Here is a 22,175-nt window from a genome sequence, read left to right as displayed (position 1 = left end):
AGTCTCATCATATATTTATATACCAAAGTTAAAAAAAAAAGAAAAGAAACATGAAGGTAGGCCTGGAGAAGAAAGACTGAGTGAAGAATATGTAATTACTTTCAAATGTCCAGAGGGATTGTGGGTAGCAAGGAGACTCCATCTGGTCTTTGTGAATCCAGGAGGGACAGATCGATGGGAGATGTAACAGGCTTCACGTCACACAGTGGGAAGTCTAAGTGGATGAGAGGTATCCTTGTGGTAGGCTTCCCCGATGGCTCAGACAGTAAAGAATCCGCCTGCAATGCAGGAGACCCAGGTTTGATCCCTGGGTTGGGAAGATTCCCTTGAGAAGGGAATGACAACCAAGTCCAGTATTTTTGCCTGGAGAATTCCATGGACAGAGGAGCCTGGCAGGCATAGCTGGACACGACTAAGCGGTACACACACCCACTCACATCCTTATGGCACCTGCTCAGGACACACACACACACACACACACACACCCTTATGGCACCTGCTCAGGGCTAAGCTTTCCTGCATAGGAGGTTCAGGCAGGGGCCAGGTCACTTCCTCCTGGTGGTGCTGAAGACGTCTACAAAGGCAAACAAAGTCACCTGCTGCCTCTGCGCTGCACCTCTGCCAAGGTCCCAGGGAGACGCTGGCAGATGCACCACAGTCGCGCTTTGGGAGGAAAGCGTGAGTGGTGTTTTGAGTTGAGATGTGTCTGCCTCCCCAGAACGAGGAGGTGGTGCATCTCTGCTGGGTGCTAGTGGGAAGGTGTGAGCCCAACAAGGCAGGCAGAGAGCAACACTGAGAACCGAACACAGCAGTAGAAAGCCAAGGGAGAAGCCACTAAACAGAGCGGGCCATCCTCCACCTCTCCTCAAAGCCAAAGCCCTGATGGCTCCTGCACCAAAGACTTCTGGGCAGGCATAAAGGGTTTTCTCCAAAATCCAAGACAGCATCTGTACTTCCTCGATTGGAAGCTGGGAGGAAGGGCTCTTTTTCTTCAATGGGGCTAAATTCTTGGCACTGCTGGGTGAGAGCAAAGGAACTGTCCCCATTAAAAGGCAGTGCCCAAGACTCCGCTGCCTACCTGCTGTGGGGGCGGGCAGCTGCCCTGACCAGAGACAGAAGCTGGAAGCAAGAAGTACTTTCCTCTCCTGAGTTTCCTGGAACCTTTTGCAAATCCAAGATGACGACCACACCTCCGTCCAAAAAGCAAAACAAGTAACCCCACCACCCAAGAAGAGGACCTGCAGGGTGCTCCATTTTCTATTTCGTTAGGCTGCTGGAGGGAGAGGACCGAGGGGAAGGCTGGGTGCCAAGAGTTGTTCCTCTCCCCTGAGGCCATGGTCCAAGTGAAATGAAGAAAAATGAGGCAGGGAAAGAAAGAGAAACCTTCAACATCACAAAAAAGCTAATGACTGGAGGATGGGGGGAGGAGGAGGGCTGGATGGCTGGAAACTGGGCTTCCCTGGTGGCTGAGTGCATGCCCTACATAGACTGGTAGCAAGGAGGCTCAACCCTGTGCCACCCCCGCCCCACCCCGCCCCCACCCCACAGGACAGGCGGACAGTGCTGGTTTTGTTGGCAGATTTTTTTTTTTTTTTCTTTTGGTGGTGAGCTTTCTTCCTGCACAGCAGGCGCCGGAGTGAAAGCTGACAAGCACTGGCAGAATTTTAAAAATTGCTGCCACTCTCCCACAGACGTCCATTATGTCTCTGGAGCCTTACGATTCACAGCATAAAAGCATAATCAAGAGAAATCATGGTTCGGCTCAGTCAGGGATGGGCAGAATAGTCCATTTAACTTTATGTTAAAAAAAAGGAAAATAATTGGACCAAAATTTGTTTGAAATGGGAGTAGGAAATGGCTTGTTTTCAATCTATTTCAAATGAAAAACCCCCATTAAATACTCATTGGAAACTATTTAGTTTGGAAACAAGTTTAGTATTCCAGAAGCAATGTACATGAAAAGTCGCAGCACAGCATAACCTGCGTCAGGACTAACAGACAACGCCATGACCCAGTTCTACGGGCCTTTGAAAGAAGGGGTGGCTGGGCGGCACAACAAAAGCCTGCAAGACCAAACTGGCTGGAGAAAAGGAAGTCTTTCGAGTTGACAGAAAGCCCCTAACAACCTTCTGTTGGCAGATGGCAACAGGGGGGCTGAGCCCAACGAGAGACTGGAGACGGTGGGAAGGGAACCAGCAGAACACAGAAACCTGCTCTCGCTGCCGTGCCACACGTTGCGACTGCCTCACAGAGGAGGAGAGCCATCCGCCCCAACCTGAAGCCTCTGAAGCCTCCGGAGCCCTGGACAGACCCCCGGGGTGCTCCCCTTCACACAATGTGTGCATTCCTTTGATAACATTCCCACAGGCGGTGCACTGGGAAGAGATGCCTCAGAGAGGGGGTGGCCCAGACTGGCGTTTCTCATGAACGGCAGCCAGCTCACTCCTCACTCTGTTCTACCTTCCAGCTTCTAAGTCTGCTATTCCAGCCGTGTCTATACTACCAAGTACGGCAGTGGGACTCACTCAGTGGTAAATTCCAAGGGGTTGCAGACTTTTTTTTTTAAACCCCCTTTTTTCACCTGCTCCAGTACTCTTGCCTGGAAAATCCCATGGACGGAGGAGCCTGGTAGGCCGCAGTGCATGGGGTCGCTAATAGTCAGACACGACTGAGTGACTTCACTTTCACTTTTCACTTTCATGCATTGGAGAAGGAAATGGCAACCCACTCCAGTGTTCTTGCCTGGAGAATCCCAGGGACAGAGGAGCCTAGTGGGCTGCCGTCTCTGGGGTCGCACAGAGTCGGACACGACTGAAGCGACTTAGCAGCAGCAGCAGTGCTTAAGTGACAGAGAAGGCAATGGCACCCAACTCCAGTACTCTTGCCTGGGAAATCCCATGGACGGAGGAGCCTGGAAGGCTGCAGTCCATGGGGTCGCTGAGGGTTGGACACGACTGAGCAACTTCACTTTCACTTTTCACCCAGAATCTAGCAGTGTACCTATCACACTGCAGGTGCCCCATCCATGTTTGCTGCATGAATTGGTGAATGTCCTGTGAAGGAAATAGGAAACCTCTTAAGGGAGAGGTCTGGGGTGAAAGGGCGTCCTGGGATGCAGAAGACGTGGGTTCAATCCCTGGGTAAGGAAGATTCCACTGGAGAAGGGCATGGCAATCTACTCCAGTATTCTTGTCTGGAGAGTCCCTTGGACAGAGGAGTCTGTCGGGCTACAGTCCATTGGGTCACAAAGAGTTGAACACAACTGAAGCGACTTAGCATGCACACGTGATGGGTCTGAGAAGGCTGGGTCTTCCTTTAAGCATGAGAACCAGAAATTTTAACCAACAGGGACCTACTGTGTAGCACAGGGAACTCTGCTCAATGTTATGAGGCAGCCTGGATGGAAGGGGAGTTTGGGAGAGAATGGATACATGTATATGTATGGCTGAGTCCCTTTGCTGTCCACCCAAAACTATCACAACATTGTTAATTGGCTATACTCCAATACAAAACAAAAAGTTAAAAAAAAATTTATGGAGGCTGACAGTGCAAAAACCAGACACTTTTTAGATAGGTTGAAACAAAAAAACTGTCAACTAATAGTCTAAGCAAAATATAAAACCTTGCCCTCTGATATTGAAGGCATAAAGTGTCATTACTACTTTAGCAGCAGAGGTTGTACTTATACTTTTGGAAGAACAAGGTCACATATCACAGCTGCAGCACGCTCTTGCCAGCACCTGGGTCACCCTGGTCGTCTCCAGGTAAACATCCTGCTCAGCAATCTTCATGGTCTCCATCGACTGAAATATTTACATTTGTCCCTTACTTCAATTTCTCCTCTTCTTTAATTCCTTTGTACACCTTAATTTCCTCTTTCCTTTACCCTTTAGGCTTCTCTGAAAGTGATAAAGGCTCTCAGTTGAGTACCCTTCTATTTCTCTTGAGAACAGAGAGCTGGACCACCCTTCTATACCACCTGCTCCTTCTCATTTGCAGGCTGTTTGAGCTTTCTCGGATCTAATACCCTTCATTCCCATCACAGCGACAGTGACACAGTTTCCATGAGTCACTGGGATCTTTAAATACAACGGAGAGAGTGGCTTGCTAGAAAATGCTAATTTTATTGAAAAGCAGAGTTTACCTTTAATGGAGTTTGCATATATAACATAAATCCACTCAGGGAAGGAAGCCCTCTTCTCCCTAATTGCTTTACACATTTCAGGGGTATATATAAAATACAGGCTGTCACTTGTTATTAATTTTAAGAAAACAGAATCAATTCGGAAAGTCTAAAATTTTGATTCAACAACAAGAACAAAAGTCTGATGCTGTAGAGCTTGGGAGAGGATGAATACAGCCACGCGGATCTCAGTTATTGATCAAGTGCTTTTATTCTGTTCTTCACAGATTCAGGGAGAACCTACTGTGTCGCACATCTCTTGCTGAGGACTGGTGGGTGGAGAGGGCAGCGTATCAGGAAGCCTGGGTGTTTGTCCTTGTTCTCAGAGACGCCTGGGAGAGAGTGTCAGACACACAAATGACTGAAAGAGGGGCTGAGACGCTGAGCGTGGGGAGAGTTTGGGCATCCTCTGCAGCTTTCAGAGCCGGGTGTGAGGAGGCCTGGGAACCAGGTGGCCGGTCGGTTAGACGGCTGGATGTGCACCTGATGCTTTGCAGTTGAATCCACTTTCCCTCCTATTGCCGCTTTCGATTCTGCTAAGAAGGGCCTTGGTTTCTAAAGGAGCAGCAGCAAAGGGATCCACAGAGCACCCAGCTCAGAGTCGTACCTGAGTTCTCTTTACCACATGTCCACTCAGCATGTGTGTGAGAGGCGAGGAGGAAGGCCATGGAACTCTCTCCACTACTGTGGTCAGTCTACACGGGCTCCTATGTGTTAAGAAAGGCTAGAATAGGACCAAGGTGCATCTATAACACTGAAAGAGGCATGCTATGCCTATTTCTTTTCTTAAAATGTATTTAGTCATTTTTGGCCGCACTGGGTCTTCGCTGCTGCACATTGGCTTTCTCCGGTTGTGGCGGGCAGGGGCTGCTCTCCAGTCGCAGGGTGTGGGCCTCTCACTGCGGCAGCTTCTCCTGTGTGGCTTGAGGGCTCTAGGCTCAGGAGTTGTGGCAAACAGATGCAGCATGAGGGGTCTTCTCGGACCAGGGATGGAACCCGCGTCCCCAGCATTGGCAGGTGGATTCTTAACCACTGGACCACGGGAAGCCCCATGTTATGCCTTTTTAAAATGATGCCATCTGGCTCTTAACCACTTATAAAGGAGCCACAAGGAGTCCTGCCTTCCTGAATCTGGAGGAGGGGTCGGGGCTGTGCTTTGGGACGGTTTCAACCTTGGGAAACTTCCATACTGACTCCGTTTGCTTCACGTTATTCTCCCTGGAACCAACCTGCCCTGCCTGCAGCCCTTCATCGTCCTACCCACCAACCTCGTACTGAGAGAGAAGGTGCCGCTGCTCTGTGCACGTGCTGCTGGGGGAGGCCAGTTTAGTCAGCAGGGCCTCCCATGGCCCCAGATCACTCCTGGCTGGGACCAAGTAAGACGAGAGGAACACAACAGTGCAGTGAAACTTCCAACTTCAACGGAAAGGATCGTTCCTGACTCTAACAGTGTATCTCTTGCTTTCGAGGTGTTAAGAACAATAATAAAATATGACATAAAAGGCGTCAAGTGCTTCTGTGTCAGCCTCTCAAGTGCCTTATATACATTATTTCACTTACTCTCCCAATCATCCTAATGAGGAAGGTAGTGTTACAACCATTTCCACTTGACAATGAGGAAACCGAGGCAGAAAGAAAGTGAAAGTGAAGCTGCTCACTTGTGTCCGACTCTGTGACCCCATGGACTGTAGCCCGCCAGGCTCCTCCGTCCACGGGATTTTCCAGGCAAGAGTGCTGGAATGGGTTGCCGTTTCCTTTTCCTGGGGATCTTCCTGACCCAGGGATTGAACCCTGGTCTCCTGCATTGTAGGCGGACTCTTTACTGTCTGAGCCACCAGGGAAGCCCTAACTGAGGCAGAGATGTTATTTAAATTTCCCAGGGTCAAACAGTAGCAACAAAATCTGTATGACTCCAGAACACTTAATCACTACACTATATATTTTCTTTTATAAGATAATGGTACATGATATTTAGAATTAAAAAAAATTTCTTCTTAGCAATGTGCAAAGTTAGCAGCTCAACTATGTAGCCTCTTAAGACAAAGAAAAAGCCTTTTTTAAAAAACTTGCTTGTGAAATCCTGAAGTCTAATAACCTCTTTGTGAGTCCTAAATCTAAAAGTAGAGTTATCTGATAGAAAACCACACATGCAAACCATCGTGGGGCCAGCTGAGATGTCCCTTCACACAAACAGAAGGGGATCTATCAACTCAGTGGCATCGTTCATTGAGATTCGTTCACTGAGATTCGTTCGATGAGATTCTACTGAATACATACCGGCAGAGGAAAGAGTGCAGGCTCTGGAGTCAAACCACCTCAAACCCTAATCCTTAACTGACCTTGTGACCCTGGTCATCTCCCTTGATCTCTTGGTGGTTCAGTTTACCTCTGGATAAAAACAGGCATTACTCTGCTGCTGCTGCTGGTTAGTCGCTCAGTCGTGTCTGACTCTTGGTGACCCCAGGGATGGCAGCCTGCCAGGCTCCTCTGTCCATGGGATTCTTCAAGTAAGAGTACTTAGGTGGGTAGCCATTTCCTTCTCCAAGGCATTATCTATTTTGTAAAGTTGTCATAAGAATTAAGCAAGGTACTTATAACTGTGCCCGGGACATACTGAGCCCAATACATGCAGGCACACATCACCATCATTACTGCTGTCGTTGTAATCATCACCACCATCACCACCACAATTACACTAGGTGCTCACAGGTAATGACAAAATGTAGAAATGTTGTTCTCTGAGTTCCTATTTAAAAAGCAATAAAAGCTCATATTCCTGGCATCCTCCAGATATTACATCTTCCATATGTTTGCCTTGCTGAAAAATCTCAACTGTAAAGAAATCTCTTCATTGACTTTTCCCAAAGTGCCATCTCTTTCAGCATCAGAAAGCAGTTCTTGGGACTCCTAAACAGGTGCAGACAAAAGGCCCCTTAAAGTCATTCCAGTCAAGCCTTTGCTGAACACGTGTGTGTGTGTGTGTGTGTGTGTGTGTGTGTGCTAACTCACTTGAGCCTTGCCTGACTCTTTGTGACCCCATGGGCTGCAGCCCACCAGGTTCCTCTGTCCACGGGATTCTCCAGGCAAGGATACAGGAGTGAGTTCCAAGTTCCTCCTCCAGGGAATCTTCCTGCGCAGGGATCAAACCTGTGTCTCCTGCATCGGCAGCGGGTTGTTTACCACTAGCATCACCTGGGAAGTCTAGGACGCTAGTAAACCTGCTCCATCACTGACGACCCAAAATGACAGAGTACCAGGAGCGTCTCACCTTGCAGGCCAGGGAGCAGCGGACGTGAGATCTTCCTCTCAGTGGGCCACCTCTTCGAGTCCTACATTATATCCATCCCACCGGGCTCCCAGTTCCTAGCATCACAAAGACAGTGTGACTTTGTTCACTGCGACTCACTGTTCGTTCTCCAGACACGTGCACAGAGCAGATCAGAACTAGGGTTCCAGTGACCCCACCTGAGGAAGCCCACTGCTGTAGGAGGCTCAGCTTGCCCATCACCTCCAGCGTGGCTGCTGCCAAAGGCCCGTCCTGGTCTGGCAGGAGGCAGCAGCTACCACCACCCAGCCCCTGCTGGTTCCCACGTGAGTTCCAGCTCCAGTCGAGGAATGAGTCTATAGTGGAAAATTCTAGGCAGCATGAGAGGTGGCAGAGAAATGTCAGGAAGACAAGGAAACCTAACCTCTGTGAGGCAGATGGTTGAAGAAATGGCCCCCAACTGGGTCACGCCCCCTGTATCCCTGGTTGTCCCTTCCCACACGGACTCTGGACCAGCCACATGACTTGCTCTGGTCACAGGTGGAGCATCAGGGTGTCATTGGTTGAACTTGAAAAATACTTGTGCACTGGGGCCTGTCCCTCTTGCTGCTCCGAGAACCCTGTGATCGCATGGACTGAAGCCTGAGTTAGCTCACTAAAAGAAGAGAGGTCACAGGGATCAGAGAGGAGCCGGCTCAGCTGGGACCTCATCCTCCAGACCAAGCAGTCTGTCAATCACCAGACACGGGTGGAGACCTCCTAGAGTAGCCAACCCCAGCTGACCACAGATGACTGAGAGGCCAGCAGAGAATAAGCGAGATGGCCCAGATAAGTACAATCACCGACCTGACCCAAAGACGTGTGAGTCATATAAAACAGTCACTAAGTTTAGGGGTAGGTTGTTTGTCCAATACTTTGGCCACCTGATGCGAAGAGCTGACTCATTGAAAAAGACACTGGTGCTGGAACAGGTTGAGGGCAAGAGGATAAAGGGGTGACAGAGGATGCAATGACTAGATGACATCACTGACTCAATGGACGTGAGTTTGAGCAAAATCCAGGAGATTGTGAAGGACAGGGAAGCTTGAGCTACTGCAGTCTGTGGGGCTGCCAAAGAGTCGGACACGACTGAGCGACTCAACAACAACAACAACAACAACAACGTCGTTCGTAACAAAAAGTAACCGATACCATCCACATTAACCCTCAATTACAGCATCAGCTGTCTGCAGCCTGCTGACTTCCAAGGATGGTACCACCAAGCTTCCCGCATGCCTTGGTTCCTACAGAGCACCCAACTCTAGGCCTCAAGTGGTGTCTCCCCCAAAAAACAACAACAGGAAAAAAAAGATTGTCAGTGCACTATGGTAAGTGTGTGTTAGGGCAGGGGTCGGGGTGGTGGGGATGAAAGGGCCAGTCAGGCGAGAAAGGCGGGGAGAAAGAAACTGACCAAAGACAGCAAGCCCCAGTGAACACAGAAGCAAACTTCCCCTCCCGCTCCCCTGGAGGTCCCTTCTGCTACTGGCAAAGAGAAGCCGTAAGAGCAGTGAGCATGAGCAAGTGGCCAGGCTAATTTTCACGCTAGGGCTGGGGGCTGGGGAAGAGGGAGTGGCGAGAACCACCAAGCACGTCTTGCAGAAGCCACAGCCCAAATCCTCGTCTGCTCTGCTCGAAGTAATTCTACATGGCTAGGAAAAAAAGAAAGGCTTGAGCATAAGGTTTCTATCTGCGTTGCACAGAAGCTGATTAAAAATGCTAACTACCGTGATTGTCCAACCACCAGACGCTCCCCAGAGACCTGTGCTCACAGATGGTGTTTAGTTTGGGATGGCCAGAACATTCACCGGTACCATGCTGCTGTAACACCCACAGACTATCTGTCACACTCCCAGGAGGCCGTTAAAGCCTGTTTACTTCATACAGTTAACTTGAACCATAAGCTGCACAAGCCTCTTTGATACAATTTTAATCACCCTCCTCATAAACCCCTAACACTCCCCAGCCTGGATATGCATTTGCACACAGCTCAGCATAGAACTCCCCTTGGAATTCCTCAGCCGGTGACACCCCTGCCCCACCTCGCAGGCCCCGAGATGGATGCCCCCCTGCTGCAGACCCTGTAGAAGGCCCTCCCTGATTCACCCACCCGAATTAGGGCTTCCCGGCGCCGTCATAGATCACGGCTCCCACTGGAAATTGGGTGATAAAAGATCGATACCGGGACCTTGTAACAAATGTTCCAACAGTGAAACTGCAAGCTACTGTTTATCTTTTCCAGAACAGATTTTCTTCCCCCCAAGCAAATTCTAATTTTCTAGACTGACCCCAGCTATCCTCTCTGATATTTATTTATTTGGAAAGCAGAAATAAGTGAGGTCCTGGAGACAGTGTCTGAATGGACACAAAGCCCTGTTTAATCACTGCCCCTGGGAACCCTGGTCACCGCCTCCCCTCCCACATGCCTCGGCCCTCTTCCAGATTCGACCACCTCACAGCATCCCCCACCCTGCCGGCTGGCAGCCTGTTCTCTGGCAAGGCTTTGGGCGAGGAAGCTATGACATTCAGCGGATATGCCAATAGTAAGAAGGACAGCCTGCGAGGAGAGGCAGGAGCCCTTTCGAGCAAGTTTATGTGGATTCTGTGTGATCTGATATGTCTTTTATAGGTGGGCTTGGTCTGGTGTCTCAAGGATCCTCTCCATAGAAAAGGTGGAGGGTCTGACCATGGAGGAGGACTCACTTCTGGGTTCAGCTCTGGAGAAGACACAGCTCTGCCAGGTCTCTGTAGCTTGCCAAGCTGCCTCAGTGTTTTCATCTGTAAAATGGGAGCATCTCTCTCCGTTCTGCCCAGCCCACATGATCTCTGTGTGAATCGAATGAAAAAACTATTTGTGAAGGGACTCTAGTAACATTTTTTAAAAAGTTTTAAAAATTTTAAAAAAGTTTAAAAATTTAAAAAAAATTTTTAAAATGTGCATTCCACTGCTCTTGCTGAACTTTGGTTCTTTATCCTCTTTTCCAGGAAAGTGAAGACAGCATCCGGAGGGAATTGCAGAGTAGTTCAGTTTGTGATGTTGGGGTTTTCTAGGCTTTCCCACTCAAGGGTCTGCCCGTGAGAGGCAGCTTCTCTGTGTATCTGTGGTGTCTTAGATCCAAAAGGCTCTGGGCTCTTTTGTGGGCTGGTTGGTGAGTGTTGTCTGGAAGTGCTCCTGTATCTCCCTCAGTGAGCATGGCGGCGTTTACACGTGGCTGTGGCTTATGAATGAGGTGATTCTTTAGATAAATAAGCAGCATTTGAGGAGAAGTTTTCTGGTTGCTGTTACCTCCTCTCTTTGGCTTGCCCACCCTTGCTTTCCTCTTCTCTCCTTTTGCACCTGGGGCTCAACACTCCTTTCTAGACAGCACATTCTAGAACACCACTTAAACTGTTGACCCCTGTTGACCTTCCCATTTCCAGGCCTTATTCTACACACAGCATATTAAAAAGCAGAGACATCACTTTGCCGACAAAAGTCCATACAGCTATGATTTTACCAGTAGCCATGTACGGATGTGAGAATTGGGCCACAAAGAAGACTGAGAGCTGAAAAACTGATGCTTTTAAACTGTGGTGCTGGAGAAGACTGTTGAGAGTCCACTGGATAGCAAGGAGATCAAACCAGTCAATCCTAAGGGAAATCAGCCCTGAATATTCACTGGAAGGACTGATGCTGAAGCCGAAGCTACAATACTTTGGCCACCTGATTCAAAGAGCTGACTCATTGGAAAAGACACTGATGCTCGGAAAGATTGAAGGCAGGAGAAGAAGGGGGTGACAGAGGATGAGATGGTTGGATGGCATTACTGACTCAATGGACATGAGTTTGAGCAAACTGTGGGAGATAATGAAGGACAAGGAAGACTGGCATGCTGCAGTCCATGGGGTTGCAAAGAGCTGGACACGACTTAGTAAACAAGTATACACACATCTCTGGTTTTAGGAAACAAAAGTGATTTGCATGTCAGGTTATATCTATAAAATACATTTTATTATCGTTATTTTTAAAATACATGTATTATTTATTTTTCGCTGTGCTGGGTCCTTGTTGCTGCACTCGGGCTTTCTCTAGTTGCGGCGTTCAGGGACTTCTTCGTTGTGGTGTGTGGGCTTTCACTGTGGTGGGTTCTTCTGTTGTGAAGCACTCAGGCTCAGTGGGTGTGGGGCACAGGCTCAGATGCCCCCTGGCATGTGGGGTCTTCCTGGTCCAGGGATCAAACCCATGTCCTCTGCATTGGCAGGCAGATTCTTAAGCACAGGCTCACCACTGAAGTCTCATGTTGTTCCTGACTGACGTCCACCACAAAGGAAGGCTCATGCTCTCGTCTCCTCCTCCCTCGCTGAACTCACGGTCGCAAGGTGCACAGGGCAGTACCTGTCCAGGATCCCCACAAGCCTTTCCTCTGAGCAAAAACCAGGGTTTCCCATTTCCCGCTCACTTCCATTCTCTCCTTCTCCCCCAGACATCAGGATTCCTTCTCTGTGGGGAATCAGTGCCCACAGCCCATTACTACTCTGGGAACCTGTCCTCCTAGACAGTTACCACATAATCGTATCATCTTACTCTTTGCTGATTGATTTCACATTCCGGTCAAAAAGCTCCTTAAATTCAAGAGAACTTCAGACTCCCTTTAGGGAATTAGTGGACTATCTGTATCATTCATCCTCCACATTCAAAACTATGTGCTTACAACAAGGCTAACTGAGGCAGATTGGTTAGGAGTGGTCCCATTTCTCTTCAAAGGGAAATATAAAACTTGGCCTGGAGCCCAGCTCTGGACCCCAGAACCCCTCCTACTTTGTCTCCCGATTTTAAATCTAAATGTCACTGATTACATAAAAGCCTTGCTTCCTGTCCTAGCAGAAAGACAAACCGTGGGGAACACAGCAACCATCACAGTCACAAGTTGGATGGTATTGCGTTAATACTGGCGCCTTAGGTTGCCATAACAACCTCTCCGTACAGTGTAACACCCAGAAGCCCATTTCTACTGTTTATATTTAGTGCCATTTATGTAGGCCAGGGTTTTCTCCATTCTCTTTTATACCCCTTTTTAACAAAGAAAGAAGTGGTACAGGTGCAGTAAAGTGAGAAATGCGTTTCCCTGCATTTGCACTACCTCCACAGGTAAAGAAGGACATCTTTTTCCTTGGTGAGCAAAGGCACAGAAAGAATGCAAACGTGAGAAGAGTTTCTAGGATCTGACAAAATGACTATTACGTTGCGTGCTAAGGTGCTTTAGTCATGACGACTCTTTGTGACTCTATGGACCTGTAGCCCGCCAGGCTGCTCTGTCCAGGTGATTCTCCAGGCAAAAATATTGGAGTGGGTTGCCATGCCCTCCTCCAGGGGATCTTCCTGACCCAGGGATCGAACACAGGTCTCCCGCATTGCAGACGGATTCTTTACCATCTGAGCCACCGGGGAAGCCCGAACTATTATGCTGACCTATATATAAAATGGTTGAGTAAACAGTATGAGCAGTTATTACAGCTAAGTGACTGTGCCCTTGAAATACTGAGGGACTGAGTGGCGAGTTCAACCAAAAAAACAAACAAACAAACAAACAAACAGAAAAACCCAAAAGCACTGAGCAGCTCCAATGTGAGGAGAGACAGCTCATTACACTCTGCTGGAGGGACTGGATTTTCACTGCTACCACTGAGCGGAAGCTTCAAGCATGGGACCGTGCCCAGTCACCCAGAGTGCACTGAGAGTGTTTTAACATGAGCTGATGTCTGCTGGCCCCGGTGCACAGCACTCTAGAGCGTGAGGGAATCTGCAGAGGCCATTGAGACTCTGTCATCTTAATGGATTTCTGGAGAGGAAGAGACTGGAGAAATGGAGACAAATGGGAGCAAACAGGGAAGCCCAGCAATCGCACCCAGCTGGCTTGCCCTCCATTCTAGGAAGGATCTGAAATTGACTCTGTGAAAATATGCTGAGAAGTCAGAAGCATTTAGGATCTGTGTCTTGGGAAGACATGTCCCACTCAAGTCAATGAACAATGACCGAATGCCGCCTGTATGCAGATCCCAGTGCCAGGGTCTGGGCTGACTGACGATAAGGATGGACTGAGACCAGTAAGTGGTCAGTGAGGGTCGGGGAATGGGAGAGAGGAAGGGAGGGACTCTAAAACACCAATAAAGGTGATGGGGGCACGTCCCGAGAGGTACACAAGGAAATGGGAAAACAGGCCCAGAGCCCTAGGAGATGGCTGAGCACTCGAGGAAGCTTCGAAAGTGTGACGGGACAGAGGCAGGATCTTGAAGCTGTACCGAATATAACTGGTAAGAACGGGTGAGGGGCTGAAAGGACACCCTGGGGAGACGTGGGTCGAGAGTGTGGAGGGTTCAGCGATGGTGAGCAGAGATCTGGCGTGCAAGGACAGGCCCTCTCCTGTGAGTTGGCCGTGCGTCTGAAGAGATGCCCAAGAGAGAAGTCGAGGTCTGAGCTATGGGAGCAGAAAGGTTGAGAGACCCTCCCAAGAGAAAAGAGACAAAACTGAGTGACTCAGGAGACGTGAGAGATGAAAGGGAGCAAGAAGCGTGTGGACTGTGATCTTCCTCTGAGACCAGCTCAGGAGAACGGCTCTCCCAGACCAGGACCCAGAGGCTGTGCGTCACAGACCCACCACTCCTGTGCTGGGGATTCCGGCAGGATCTGAGCCTTGTCCACCAGGAGATGAACTGGAAGGGACGGGGCCACCTGCCAGGTGCTCCGGTATCTGCCTCTGGGCTCCTCCTGTGGGCGCCTGAGGCTTGACGTCCTCCTCTCCTCACTTGAACGCCATCCTCCAAGCCGTGCTCTCTGCTCTGTGGATTTCTACTCCAAGAACAATCTTGTCCACTGAGTAGACCTCTTTCCTCCCCCAGGGAAGACTTTTCAATCCCTTTTCCAGTCTGTTTGAGTCTCACCAAATCTCAATGATATTTTCGAGGTCATATTTACCATGCTAGGCTTCAAAAATCACGATCATTTTGATTTTCCCAGGCTCTGAATGGCACTTAGTCCTAACAACATTTTTTATCTTGGGTGTCACTAGGCTTCACCCACGCTGTACTTTTTCTTTCTCTTTCAAACTGATAATCTCCAGGCCCCTTTATTTTAACTGGTTTTGTAGTGCTTGACTTTTAAAAGCCTTTTCCTGGGTGCTTCTCCCCATTCCTTCCTCCACATCCACTTTAAAGTCATTGTGAGCAGGTCAGCTGGTATCTGGCAAAAAAGACTTTCCATTTGCATGTGACAGAATCCCTTCTGAGTTGCCATTTGACATTTCTGAACTTGAGTGCATACATTCATTGCTCCATTCATTCAACAAATAACACCAGTCACCTTCATTGGGTGGGCACCATGCTAAAGGGCAAGCAAGGGGACTTCCCTGGCAGTCCAGGGGTTACGCTTCAATCCCTGGTTGGGGAATTAAGATCCCACATACCTACTTGATGTGGCCAAAAGGTTTAAAAAAAAAATGGTGAGCCAAAGAGGACATGGCCTCCTGGAACTTCCAGTCTACAAGGGGCAGCAACCTAACCAATGAAAGCCTGCAACCATGATAAGTGTCCTGAGGAAGAGGAAGAGGAATTATGAGAGTGGATAGGAGAAGAACAAACACTTCCACTAGGAGAGTTGTGGAAAAGCAGGATCAGGGGCCTCGGGAAGGGGTAAAGCCCCTTCCCCAGAAGGAAGAGGGGCTTTCCAGGTGGCTCAGATGGTAGAGAATCAGCCTGTAATGTGGGAGACCCAGGTTTGATCCCTGGATGGGGAAGATCCCCTGGAGAAGGGGATGGCAACCCACTCCAGTATCCTTGCCTGGGAGATCCCATGGCCAGAGGAGCCTGGTGGGCTACAGTCCCTGGGGTTGCAAAGAATCAGACACGACCAGGTGACTAACATTTTCACTTTTTTCATGTGACCATCTGCCAGGGAAGCTGTGGAAGAAATTCTGTGAAGACTGGGATGCTGGGAAAAATAACTTCAGGGCCCTTTCCATCTCGAAGAGGTTCTGATTCTATAAGCAGGACCAACCAAGAGGGAAAAGAACAGTACGATTTATGAAGATGCCCTCACCCATAAGCCAGGCTCTCAATAGACCCTCCCCACCTCCATCTCACCAGCTGATACAAAGCTTCATCGCTCTCTCTACTTAAGATCTTATCGAGGTGCCCACCTTGGGCTATAAACTACAGGAGAAAGCCTCCAGGAGCGAGCACTCTCATAGACACCATATATTGAGCAATTCCTACTGATGTGGATCATTTGAGAGGAAGAGTAAAACATGTTAAAGGGACTTCAGGGGATTACTCTTCCTATATTAACAACCCATTAACATTTAATGAACCGGGATGATGGTCAAGGCAATGTGAAGCCATGTGAAAGCTGGGAAGCTGGGTGGACGTCCACACAACAAATTCACAAAGTACTTGCCTGATGCTTTTGGCTTCTCCAGGCATCTTGGTCAATCCCATACTCCTGTGCGAGGAAGAAAAGGCCTCTGGGTTCCGGCTGTTTTCTGTTGCCAGGGAGCTCAATGCAGCCCAGAGCCCTCCCACCAGCTAACATCAGCTTGCGGGCCTGAACTGGACCAAGCTGGACATTTACTGATGCTAATGAGGCCCTTGGATGCCAACAAGTCCAACAGCTACTTTCACTCTTCATTCTGATCCTCCCCCCACACACACCCCTGAGCTGCCACATGGTGGAAGCAATTTCACCCAGAGTAGGTCATGGCTTCCTCAGGCCTCAGGAAAGCATGAAGACTGGCTTTTCAATGCAGCTCCTTTCTGCTTATTCTTCTCTCTCCCCCATTACAGCTTTTCCTTACAGACCCTAACATACAGTAAGTGTCAACAGATAAATGGTCTTGGCACTTGTGGTCAGAAAGAATGGCTCGGTAGTAACTAGAGAAAACTGAAATACTAGACCAGCCTCCATGTGTAACTGGCTTGTTCGAATAACTTCATTGGGCAGATGCATTCATTTAATGTCTTAAGGTACATTTTTGGAGCTAGTTGATATGCCAGGTCTACCAAGAAATGATGTCACTTAGTATCTTGAGAAGGAATTACAGAGTTTCTACTGCTGGCAGAGTCAGGGGTAGCTAGAAATCTAGGCTGGAAACATTCTGGCCACAGACTTAGAGCAATGATTCACCATCTTCTGCCTGGAACAACTCAGATAACAAGCTTTCCTGATGTCTCAGTGGCTAAAGAATCTGCCTGCAATGCAGGAGACACGGGAAACTTGGGTTCAATCCCTGGATCAGGAAGATTCCCTGGAGAAGGAAATAGCAACCCACTCCAGTATTCTTGCCTGGAAAATCCCATGGACAGAGGAGCCTGGCAGGCTACAGTCCAAAGGACTGCAAAGAGACGGACATGACTGAGCGACTAAGCACTCACACATACAGGTAATGTTTTCACTACAGACTCTTTCTTCACCCACAGGTATCTCTCAAAGGATGCTAAAGAGGTAGGATAGGCTCGATCAGTTCAGTTCAGTTCAGTCGCTCAGTTGTGTCCGACTCTTTGCGACCCCATGAATCACAGCACGCCAGGGGCTCTATACTTTCCAGCAATCAGATATAACACCCTTTCTCTTGGCTCCACCCCTAACCAGGGTTGGGGTAACTGTGGTTGGGACCTGCTGATCTAAGGTCTAGAATGTGGTTACGGGTGCTGGAGCAGAACCCCAAACTGATTCCCAAAGAGTCTGGATTTGCTTGCAAGTACCCCCGCAGCTGTTCATAGGGAGAGGCAGAATGGCCTTCTGTGTAGGCAGGGGTCCAATTTTCACAGTAAGATGTCAACTTTACCACCTGCACTTCTGATTTCTAAGGCATAAGGCTCTGCCCTGGGCCAGCGGCACAGAATACAAACACACCAGGCTCTTGTCAGAGAAGACAATCTCAAACTGTCTGCCATTCAACTCCTATCAAAAGCCCAGCTGAGAAAAGCAATATTTACAAAAGATTATTTGAAGGACAAGCAGTTCATCCATTCTTCAAAACACTTTAAATTCTATCCGTGGATCAAACCTGACCATCTCACAGCTTCACACTAGGGCCACAGTACTTTAGTCCCACACAGAACCGCTGTCACTGAATTGTATTTTAATGTCATACCATTTGCTCTTATCAAAAAGTTACTAGAAGAAGCAGTCATAGAAGATCTGTTATTGCATTTGAGAAAGGCATTGTTCACTACAGAAAATCCCATGTGAGAAAGTTATCTTGCAATGAAGCTTGAGAAGAAGCAGCTTGATTCTTAAAGAAACGATGGTCTCTTTTCTAAGTAATTTCATAGAGAATTGGACGTTGGCTGCCAGGACTCTCAGTGTCAAATCTGAAGCTCGGCTGAGGCCATTATATCGATTCTTCAGTTTTCTGTGTCTGTCACCTTGTTCTTCGTCGCTGTTTTCTTTTCTATGTTCACTGCTACTTATTTGATGTATATTTTTTTTAACAAACTGTCAAAGAACTTATGACACCAGGTAATGGTATAAATATGGAAAGAATGCCTAAGCATCTCTGTTTATATAAACACGGTGCCTGTTGGGTTGTTCTTCCTTGATGGCAATTCCCTTCTTGATAGCAGTAATTGCTCTTGTTGTTCAGTCCCTAAGTCGTGTCCGACTCTTTGCGACCCCATGGACTGTAGCCCTCCAGGCTCCTCTGTCCATGGGATTCTCCAGGCAAGAATACTGGAGTGGGTTGCCATTCCATTCTCCAGGAGCAGTCATTGTAGCCATAGCAATAATAATGCTAATAATCATAATCGAACTTATAATAAAGCCATCACTTACTTTGTATCCTGTGTGTATGATCACTACAGTAAGACTGCACACCTTATTTTACTTAACCCTCTCAATAACCCTCTAAGTTTGGTACTATTAGCCTCATTTAACAGATGAGGAAACTAAGGCTCTAAGAGGGTAAGGGATTTGTCTATTAAATACCTAGTAAAAGCAGAATCACACCGCCTGTATCTGACTTCAAACAGCTGCAGAAAACCTCCATGTTAATTGTAACGGGCCATTTAAAGGGAGAATGACAAAATTAAAATAACGAATGCTACAGACAGACTGGAGCTTTTCTTCTTCCCTTCTTGGTATCATAGTAGAGCAGTGCATCAAAGACTGCCCACAGGTGCCTTCTCATGTCCTAATAGAGCCCACAGGGAAAAGGTGATCTACAGTACTATAAGGTAAAGACGGAAATGTATTTTGTTTTCTATTTATTTTCAAAATATTTACTTTGGTGCTATTGGTGCTCAGTTGAGTCTGGCTCTTTGCAGCCCCCTGGACTTTTATCTTATTTGGCTACGCCAGGTCTTCATTGGTATATGCCCTGATCAGGGATTGAACCTGGGTCCCCTGAGTTGGGAGCATGGACTCGGTCACTGGACCACCAGGGAAGTCCCAGAAAGTATATTTTGTAGGTATAACCAAGTCAAGAGTATAGGTAATATATTTTGACAAAAGCGAAAAAGCTGAGCAAAGAACCATAAGCATCAGCAAAACACTGGAGTCTAAGGACTTGGAGAGATTTCCCACGAAGCCTGGCAGGCATCTCAGAGTTGCCGAGGACTCGGCCCCCTCGGGAAATGCTGCTCTGACCTACAGAGATGTTTGGTCTCACATGGGCCAATCGCCCACCACGAGGAGGCTGTCACAGTGATGTGACTGGCGTTCACATCACAGGGCAGAATGTCCTCCCTGCCTTCCACGTCTCTTCACATGGTACAGCCCTTTGCCATCACATCTCCATCAGTTTTCAGAATAATCGCCTACATGAGCTGAGAATACAGAGCCTGGTACTTGTTCTCCATTTGAGATACAAGGGTTAAAGTTAGGGATGTGTGTTCATTCATCCATTCAGTGGCCAAACACTGAGCATACGCTAGGCCTAGAAAAGCAGAAGAATAAGCAGACCTAAGACTGGGCAAAGACTACTTAGATGTGGCACCAAAAGTAGGAACCACGAAGGAAGAAAGATGATCAACTGGACTTCATCAAAATTGACAACTTTGGGGCTTTGAAAGACACCATTAAGAAAATGAAAAGACAAGTTATAGTCTGGGAGAAAATATATGCAAATCATGTATTTTGAAAGAGTTTGTATCCATTATATGAAAAGAACTAACAATTATAAACTTAAAATGGGTCAACTTTATAATTTTTAAATCCCATCTCAGTAAAGTTTTAAAAATATAAGGAATGAAATAGTGCCATTTGCAGAGATGTGGGCAGACCCAGAGACTGCCACACAGAGTGAAGTAAGTCAGAAAGAGAAAAACAAATTACCGTATTATATCGCTTATATGTGTACTCTATAAAAATGGTATGGATGAACTTATTTGCAAAGCAGAAATAGATTTACAGGCATAGGGAACAAACCTGAGGGTACCAAAGGGGGAAGCGGTGGGTGGGGGTGAATTAGAAGATTGGGATTGACACATATATACCCTTGATACTATGTATAAAATAGATTACTAATGAGAACCTACTGTATAACACAGGGAACTCTACTCAGTGCTCTATGGTGACGTAAATGGGAAGGAAATATAAAAACAAGAGGGGATATATGTATGCAAATAGCTGATTCACTCTGCTGTACAGTGGAAACTAGCAAAGCATTGTAAAACTATACTCCAATAAAAATATTTTAAAAAAAATGCACACAGCCAACAGCCTCTTTTGGCAGTTCATCCCTACTCTAATTCTTTCGTGGTCTTCCTTGTGGACAGCGGATGAGAACATCTAAGTGTGTTGAAGCTGGTCACAGGCAGTGCAGTGATACAGTAGAACCCTGCCAATGTCACTTTTTATGTCTTTAGGCAAGTTACAACGTCTCTAAGTCTCAATTTCTCCCAGTCTATAAAACACTGATAAGCTCTGTACTGCTTATCTAAGTGGGTTGTTGGATGTAGCATATGGGATGTGAAGCTATCCATAAAGGGTTTTGTTTTTGTTGAGCTATTACGCCTGCTCTTGAGCCCTGGGACTTACATTAAAGTTAGTTTGCCATGGTTAACACTCTGTTTATGTTCTCTATTAAATTCTAATTGAGTTTTAGTGGCATTCAGACATAGCTTTTATTCATTTTGCGATAGAGTGATTGGTTTTAGGCTCCAAGGCTGGGCTGGGGAGAAAAGCCATGGCATCTCTGCTCAACATCCGTTCATTCAAAATATTTTCAAAGGATGCAGCACAAGGGGATTCCCTGGTAGTCCAGTGGTTAGAATTCCATGCTTTCATGGCTGAGGGCATGGGTTCCATCCTTGGCTGGGGAACTAATCTAAGATCCTGCAAGCCATGTGGCGTGTCAAAAAAAAAAAAAAAATCAGTACCAAAATAAAACCTCAGAGGGGCTCTCCCTTTCAAAATGTGAGACTTTTGGCCAAAAAAAGACATTAGTCCTGTTCTTCCAAGAGTTCTTGAACCAATAAACCTAAAATGTTCCTTAACTATATTCGAGTTTGTCCTTTGTCTTTTCAAAGGCAAGTCCTTTGAATCCCAGAGTTCCCCATGACCTAGCTGATGCCACCTTTTTTTTTTTTTTGGATACTGGAGGTTCCCAACAATTTTCAATTTGGAAAAAAAGATATGGAGTTGATGTAAAAGAAAAAGAACAGGGCCAGAAAAGGCTTTGAGTGTGTGGATTTCTTTTCCCCTAGTGGAAAAAAGTCCCTAAGCAGTAACTGTTGGTATGACATGTGTATACTCTCTCCTTCAAAGTATCCCTTCTTCATTCATCCTTCTATAGCCACATAATTTAGCAAAATTATGAAAATCAACAATAAACCCCCCTAATCTTTACTCAACTTTCATATAACTTCTTTCTGTACTCTGCTTGCCCCAAAACGCTATATTTCAATTCTACAATCTTATTAAAATAAATATTGTGCAAAATACCCTTAAAAGCACATTTGGAGGCTTGGATTTAAAAATAAAAAAGAACATTAAAATAAATTTGGTGCAGGCTTTGCCAGATTGCTTCTAAATGCTCATTGTTATTTCACATTAAGATGTTGACACGAACAAGGGAGCAAATAAAGGTATTGGTGATTCAAATATTTTATCAGCATTTCACAGAGAAAATATCTAACCAAGCAGCTATATTTTCATTTACTAAATCAGATGTGTAACTTTCATTTTATGCCTGTTTCTCTTTGCCATTTATGTATTTTTCTGGATTGATCTGTGCCTTTTAAAGCTTGAGAAAGTGAACAATTTCTATCATTAACTTAGCTGGACACAGATCATAGGCAAGATACTCAGCAATGCAGCATTCCAGCTGGTTCTCTACTAATTCCTGTCAACCCCAACTAGGGTTCCTTCCCGGGTAGAAGAGACACCAAGCATGGAATGGTAGCTAGGATCTGTGAGCTCAGATTCAGGCAAGAGTCCACTAATCTGATATCACCAAACCCAGTCTACCAATACCAAAAACCCATTCTGACTTTTCTCTCGTCACCATTCTAGGTCAGTCTGTTGCTGGGGGCGCCCTCTTGGGAATTATCTGGTGTTGGGTGCCTCACAGGACTTGGCATACACAGACTAAAGGCTCCTAGTCAAGGCTTGAGAGGACCCGAGGTTCTCTCTCGAGTTCTGTTACATACTTGCTGAGTGAACAAACTGCGTTCTCAGTAAGGCTGTGTGATGCAGTACATAAGCCCAGGGATCCAGGA

The 22,175-nt window shown here is 47.0% G+C and overlaps 1 protein-coding gene and 1 long non-coding RNA gene across 17 annotated transcripts in view; both read right to left on the bottom strand.

Annotated features, from left to right (window-relative positions):
• The window catches only part of AUTS2 (activator of transcription and developmental regulator AUTS2), a 1,218,095-nt gene that overhangs the window by 254,006 nt on the left and 941,914 nt on the right, over positions 1-22,175 (bottom strand). The gene's annotated exons all lie outside the window — the stretch shown is intronic.
• Positions 1-22,175, bottom strand: part of LOC147345030 (uncharacterized) — a 145,997-nt gene that overhangs the window by 52,244 nt on the left and 71,578 nt on the right. For both annotated transcript variants that reach the window (XR_015154495.1, XR_015154496.1), the window contains exon 1: positions 1-22,175. This exon is cut by the window's left edge and continues 28,284 nt beyond it; it is cut by the window's right edge. This is a non-coding gene — a long non-coding RNA (uncharacterized LOC147345030).

Source organism: Bos grunniens, chromosome 25 (assembly GCF_055505025.1).
Source record: "Bos grunniens cultivar Pamir isolate PY7600 chromosome 25, Bosgru_T2T1.0, whole genome shotgun sequence".
In the NCBI taxonomy this organism is placed as follows: Eukaryota; Metazoa; Chordata; class Mammalia; order Artiodactyla; family Bovidae; genus Bos; species Bos grunniens.
The sequence above is the reverse complement of the archived record's forward strand: the minus strand, read 5'-3'. Positions and strand labels throughout refer to the sequence as shown.